A 6,218-nucleotide genomic window follows, 5' to 3' on the forward strand; every position below is an offset into this window, starting at 1 on the left:
CCTACACTTTAGGTAAGAGGAAGGAGGATGGGATTTGCAGTTTCCAAAAAACCCCAGGGGAATGACAGCAACAGACAGATACCTCCCAATTTTTAAACATCTTGCTGGCAATGTAAATGTAAGCCAGTAAGAGCTACAGCTACACTCTGTCGACACTATTCAGTTCTCAATCCCTACTCCTACCTTGCTACCTGCTAATAGGACACTTGTATCATTCACCATAACCAATGTCATGCCACAGCAAAAGCACTTTACTGAGCAACAATGTTCTGCTCTCCCCTCCTGCCCTAATCCAACTCCATTTCTTCCTTCAATTAATAGAAGAAAAAGGGAACCTGGACAAGACATTAATTAGGTTTTGCTGCATAACACTCGCAACTTGGCTAAAACTAAATTACAACTGAACAGAGGAACCATTGGGTGGGAGGAGCACATGTGGCCAACTGTTACCCAAGTGTCCACAGGAAACAGCTATTAATCCTGGAGGACAAGTGAAAGAGCAGCAAGATAATGCTTAATCAGCGACCATGTGAAGCCTCTAAACACAATGATCAAAGGTCGAGTAAAGGTAGGCAAAGCCTAATGTTGGAGGCCCAGCGTTAATGATGTGGCAGTAATGCAACTTATTGATTGTTTAGCAAAGCAGCCTGTTGACTTGCCACATGGGAACACGGATCAGCAAGAAAAAGCTGGCTGCAAAGTCTGATAAAGCCAAAAAAGAAATGAGTGGAGAAGAACAACTGCTGCAAGTTTTGAAAGGAGATAAAATACAAAGCAAGAACAATGAAACAAAAGAGGGGATTTTCAGTTTTGGGGGAAAAATCCAAAAAACGTTAACAAGAGATTAGAGGTGCAAGTAGGCACATGGAAATGGAATGCTCAAGTACATTTAGCTGAAGAAATTCAACGAAACCTACTCTACAAACCTTGGAAGCGACTCCCCTCAGAAGTAAATAAACAATCACTGGTGGTCAGACTCTCTCAGAAACTGCTAAGATGACCTAGGGTTTACACCCTGTGCAACACAGATCATTATTTCACCCAGTAATTGCAAACCCATAGTCTTAGTTATGGGATATGTTTTGAAAAAACATCTAATTCTACTTTAAAGATTACAAATACCCCATGTCACTAAACTGTCCCTTAACTAATACAATAGTCAATTATCCTCACTCAAAAATACCTCTCATTTCAACTCTGGCATGCCTAGAACCAAGTCTCGACCTAAATATGGACACACATTTGCTAGATTAAATGGTCCTTCAGCATTAGAAAAAAATTTTCCCAATACAGATACTTTAAAAGCACAATTAAATGACGCTAAATAAATAATTATTTTTGTTCAATTTTTTAGTTCCTTACTCTAATGTCTTCTTCCCTAGAGAAATTTAACTTAATTAAAGAAAGAATTCATGGGCCTCAGCAAGCACCAGAACTCTGATCAAATTTTCCTTGATGAGCTGGAAGTTTGTTTCAGTCTTTTCTCCATTAGATAATGATATTGAGTAGTACTAATTGGCAGAGTAATTTAATCAGTGAAGATTTAGTCCTGTCAATTAAAACAATCTTTCTCTCAGTATCAGACATAACCAGGTTTCCCCAAAAACAAGAAAGCAACTCACCTTTTCATTACTTTGGAAGATAAAGTTTAGTCAAAGCTATTTGGGCAGATCATTACCTAAGTAAGCTACATGAAAGGCAACTGACAAATTACATGATAATGCAAAAGCAGATACAACACAATATAAAAATTCCCTCACATCTTCCTTATCTTTTAAGTAGGAGCAAAAATCTAATGGACAGGAAGTGTTTCAGTGCTGTCACCAATTTAAGTAGCAGAATTGCTGGGGACAAAGGTTTCACTAGACAATGGTCATTTTTGTCTACAGATGGCTCCACAGACTAAAGTCTCACACAGGTCCAGAACACCAAAGCAAACATACTAAAAGAAAATGGTTTCCAGTAGGACCAATTACTCCATGTTCCCTACTTGCCAAAATTCAATATCCAGATATCTCCATATTTCCTCAGAAATACAAGTTGCACGGATTGTTAAGTATTACTTTAATACATCTTGTATATTAACATGTCAACCAAAATCTAATTTATTGTCATATTGCCAGCAGCTAGCAAAGATGGTAACTAGTGCCTGTATTATCCTTCCTGTGAAAGATGGATACAAATATTCCTGTGGAAAAAAAATTGTCAAGAGAAAGAATGAAAATCTGGGGACAGATAAAGCCTATGTGACACATGGTGATAGAAACACAGAATGGCCAACAAAGCTGTCTTTTTATTCTACAACCACACTTATTTACTGATGCAGCAATGTATGAAACTTCCTGGATTCAATTACAATTCCACTTCTATCTAAATTGTATCTAAATTACTACTACCATAGTACTGCTTTCACCACGGAGTTATATGGAAACCCAGAACTCTCCTGCCAGAACTATTCCCACCAGTTGCAACCAAGTTATTGCAACTTCCAATCAAGTTTTAAAGACCATGAGGGAGACCCAAACACAGAGACAGAGCAATTCAGGGTAGAACAGATCTCAACGTGTCACCTAGCTCAACCTTCACCTGAAGTACCACAAACACTATTTTGGACAATGTTGCTTAAGCTTTTGTTTAGCTGGGCCTTGAAAACCTCCAAGGTCAGAGATTCTACAAACTCTCTGGGGAACCTGAAGTGATCCTGACCAGAAGACAATAGCACATCCAGGAATCACAGAGGCACACAAGAGCCCAGCTGAATAGGCCCATGCCTGCACTGTGCTACATGCAGCCAGCTCAGGGTAACAGAGGAGCCTGCAGGCAGCTCCTGCTGGGTACTGGCAATTATGCCACCTGGGTGGCTGTGCCTTTATCTAATAGGGTGGCTAGAAGTTCTCATGTGAGCATCCCCTTCTGCTTGACAGTGGAAATGATGGATACAGTCATTCTCTTGTAAGGAAATCCAACAACAGCTTGAAGAACCAACAGAGGGTAGCTGTTTCTAAGGATGAGGTCTGCACAGTAGGCTGCATGTGGGCTGGAGGTCTGTTCAACACTGCATAACTCAGGGTTCCCAGCATCAAAATAGATGTAACGTTATCTATACTAGTCTCTCCTTAAAATGTTAGCTTTAATAAACAGCATTTTCAAGTAGGTGCAAAACGAACTTCCCCCCTTTCACTTTATGACCATTGTCTCCCAGGCTCCTGTCATGCAACTCTGTGCATAACCTGGCTCCATTTTCTTCCTAACCTCTACTTTGATATTAGCAGGCTGACATGAGGTCCCTCCAGAACCTCATCTCTGTGCAGCTTTGGGTCCCCCAGCCTCTCCTCACAGGTCACATATTCAATTACTACCTTTATGGCCTTTACAGCCTTCCAGTGGGATGGTAAAGAGCAAAACTGGATGCTGTGGTTTAGGTGTGGTCTATTAAGTGCTGAGTAAGCAGGAATAATCACTTTGTTCAGCCAGTGGCTACACTCCTGTATACTACCAGGGTATGTTGCTGACTCATGTAGAGCATTTCCAGCTTGTATACCCTTGAAAATCAAGTTATTATTCTGTCTCATATGAAGGACTTCATCTATGTCCTTTCTGGATTTCGTGAAGGTCCTGTAAGCTCACTGCTCCATCCTGTTTAGATCTCTCTGAAATGCAGCCCTGCCCTTGAGCATACTGACTGCTCCCCAGGTATGGTACAATGCAGCTCCAGATCAGTGACAAAGATATTAAGCAGGACAGGTCCCAGAACAGAGACAGGAGGAACTCCTTGTAACAAGCATCCAAGGTGGAGCATGAACCACTGCTGAGAATAAACCAAAACCAAACTCCTTGCAATTTATCTAGTTGCTTGGATAGCTTTTATCATTATCTACAAATTCCACCTTCAAGTATTTGTACAGTATTTTGGTGTAAATCACTGATTCAGTAAGATCTTTTCTGTATTGCCAGATTATTTCATATTTATTTGTAAGCTTCAGTTAACCAGTTTTTAAATTCATTTAACACACCACATCAACATCTCAAGTGGGGGACCCAAAAATCCCCTATGGAAGCAGTTATTACAAAAAATAGACAATTTCTTTATCTCAGTATCAGTATCTTCTATAATCTCAAATCTCAGACACGTTCAGTCTTCATCTTATCACTTACAAAATGAAATAGATGTCATAAACAAGTCACACAAAACTATGCTGAAGCCACTACACACTGAGGAAACTACCTGGAGATGTTTCCAACAGAGTATGGCTGTAAGGAAATGAGAAAGGTTTCCATTTTAAAAACCTAAAATTCCCTCTTTAAAAACCTCCTCTTTTGAAAGCTTTTCTCAGCCATGCTTTTCTTCACTACAACTCTCCTCTACAAGGACCCCATCCTACTTCAGATCTACGGATCTAAAAAGTCAAATTGATGAACAATGGATATGTAAGAGGTTCGGTGGAAACAAGTGTTTCAAACTATTTAAATCAGTCCCATCTTTGTCTACAACTTTGTCTCCTATCCTATCATCAGTCCCTCAAATGATGATTTAATCTGTTTAACACCACTATTAGCTGCATTTCCTGACTTATATAACATTAAATAACGCTTAAACTAAGGGTTCATTGGGATTTTTTTTTAAGTAACTTCTAAAAGACTGGGCACATCCTATTACACCAAATCTGTACAGTCCAACACAGATCTAGATGTACAACTGGAAAAAAGTCCTCAGATAAACCTTAGGGCATCACTGTTAAGACAAGACCACTTCATGAAGGAGAGTTAATGGACACATTGGTCAAATAACTTTTAAAACCTAAGTATGTTTTATTAGAGTCAGCTAAAGAGTTCCATTAAGTAACATTCTGTACCTTCATACAGCATACAGGCAGAAGGAGCTGTTACATATTTAGTTTGATTTTCTGTACATCTCCTTCCATTAAATTTCATTCAGGTACCCTTAAAACAGGTTAAATAACTACATTAAAACTCTAGTTCTTCTCGGGTTCCCTACAGCTATGCATGCCAGACAGAAAAAGGAGGTATTAAAAATCCCTCTATGAAAGTCTTAGTAAGGAGACAGATCTGGTGAGTGTAGCAGGAAACTAGTGTAAAACTCCTCTTTTATTCTTCTCCTTTTCAGAGAGCAGAATTACACTGCAATCCTTCAGCCCTCTGCTATTTTCCCATTACATTTAAAGTTTTTAAAAGACAGTGTGAGTGCACATAATCCTGGTTTGGTCCCTTTAGTATTTCGGAGAACAAGTTATCCAAGATTGCCTATCAGAAAACGTTAAAAACAGTTTTAGAAAATGTTAAATGCAGATGCTGCATCACATCCTTGTTACAGTCAGTAAATCACTAATTATTCCATGTAGACAGTTCAGAAAACAGAAATACCCAACATTCCTATTTCACATACTAAAATGTTACCAGCTGCCTCTAGGAAACCCGTATCTGAGACAGCATTTTTTCAGCTGTATTTATGACTAGAAAGAAAAAACGCTCTTTAACTCCCAAGGTCATTGATTCCTTTGGTTTCCCGTATCAGGCATCTATATTTTTAGTATCCAAGCTTTATGAAATAGAAAAAGGGAAGTTGGTGGCAAGTATTGCTACCTCCATATCCAGACTGTTAACAATTCCTCCATACAAGAAAGGTGGGTGTCAGCGAGCAAAGTTGAACCATGGTCCTGTTTCCAAATAAACATGCTAGATGGCTAATGCCAGACAAGTCATTCACAAAATACAGGCTGTTCCAGCAATGCGCTGATATACTTCCAATGCAAGAAGAAATTCTGCATCCTCTATTTTGATAATCATTAAAAATGCTGAAACGCTAACACTTTTCTTTTTTTTTAACAAAACTGAAAGGATTTAAAAATTAACTGTAGTTTAAAATATCTGTAGTTTAAACTCAAATTTGGTGACCAACAGAGGTGAATGGATGAAATCAGTTGCTTCTGTAATAAGCACCTGGTGTACACACCTTTGGAAACTATGGGATAACACAGGCTGGAAGTGACTCCAGAGGCTTTCAGCCCAGAAGCAGGCTGCTCAAGGTATTACCCAGTTCTGAGTATACCGACTTACTACCATGAAGAGTCCAGATCTACTTAAAATGTTTAGAAACACACTTTCTCACAGCTCCTGTTACACCCAGGTAAATTCATGATGTAGACTAACAAGGTCAGAGGCACCACACTGAATAGCAGTTACTAGCAAAAGAAATAAAA

The sequence above is a fragment of the Chaetura pelagica genome, unplaced genomic scaffold (assembly GCF_000747805.2).
Source record: "Chaetura pelagica isolate M959 unplaced genomic scaffold, ChaPel_1.0 scaffold120, whole genome shotgun sequence".
Classification (NCBI taxonomy): domain Eukaryota; kingdom Metazoa; phylum Chordata; class Aves; order Apodiformes; family Apodidae; genus Chaetura; species Chaetura pelagica.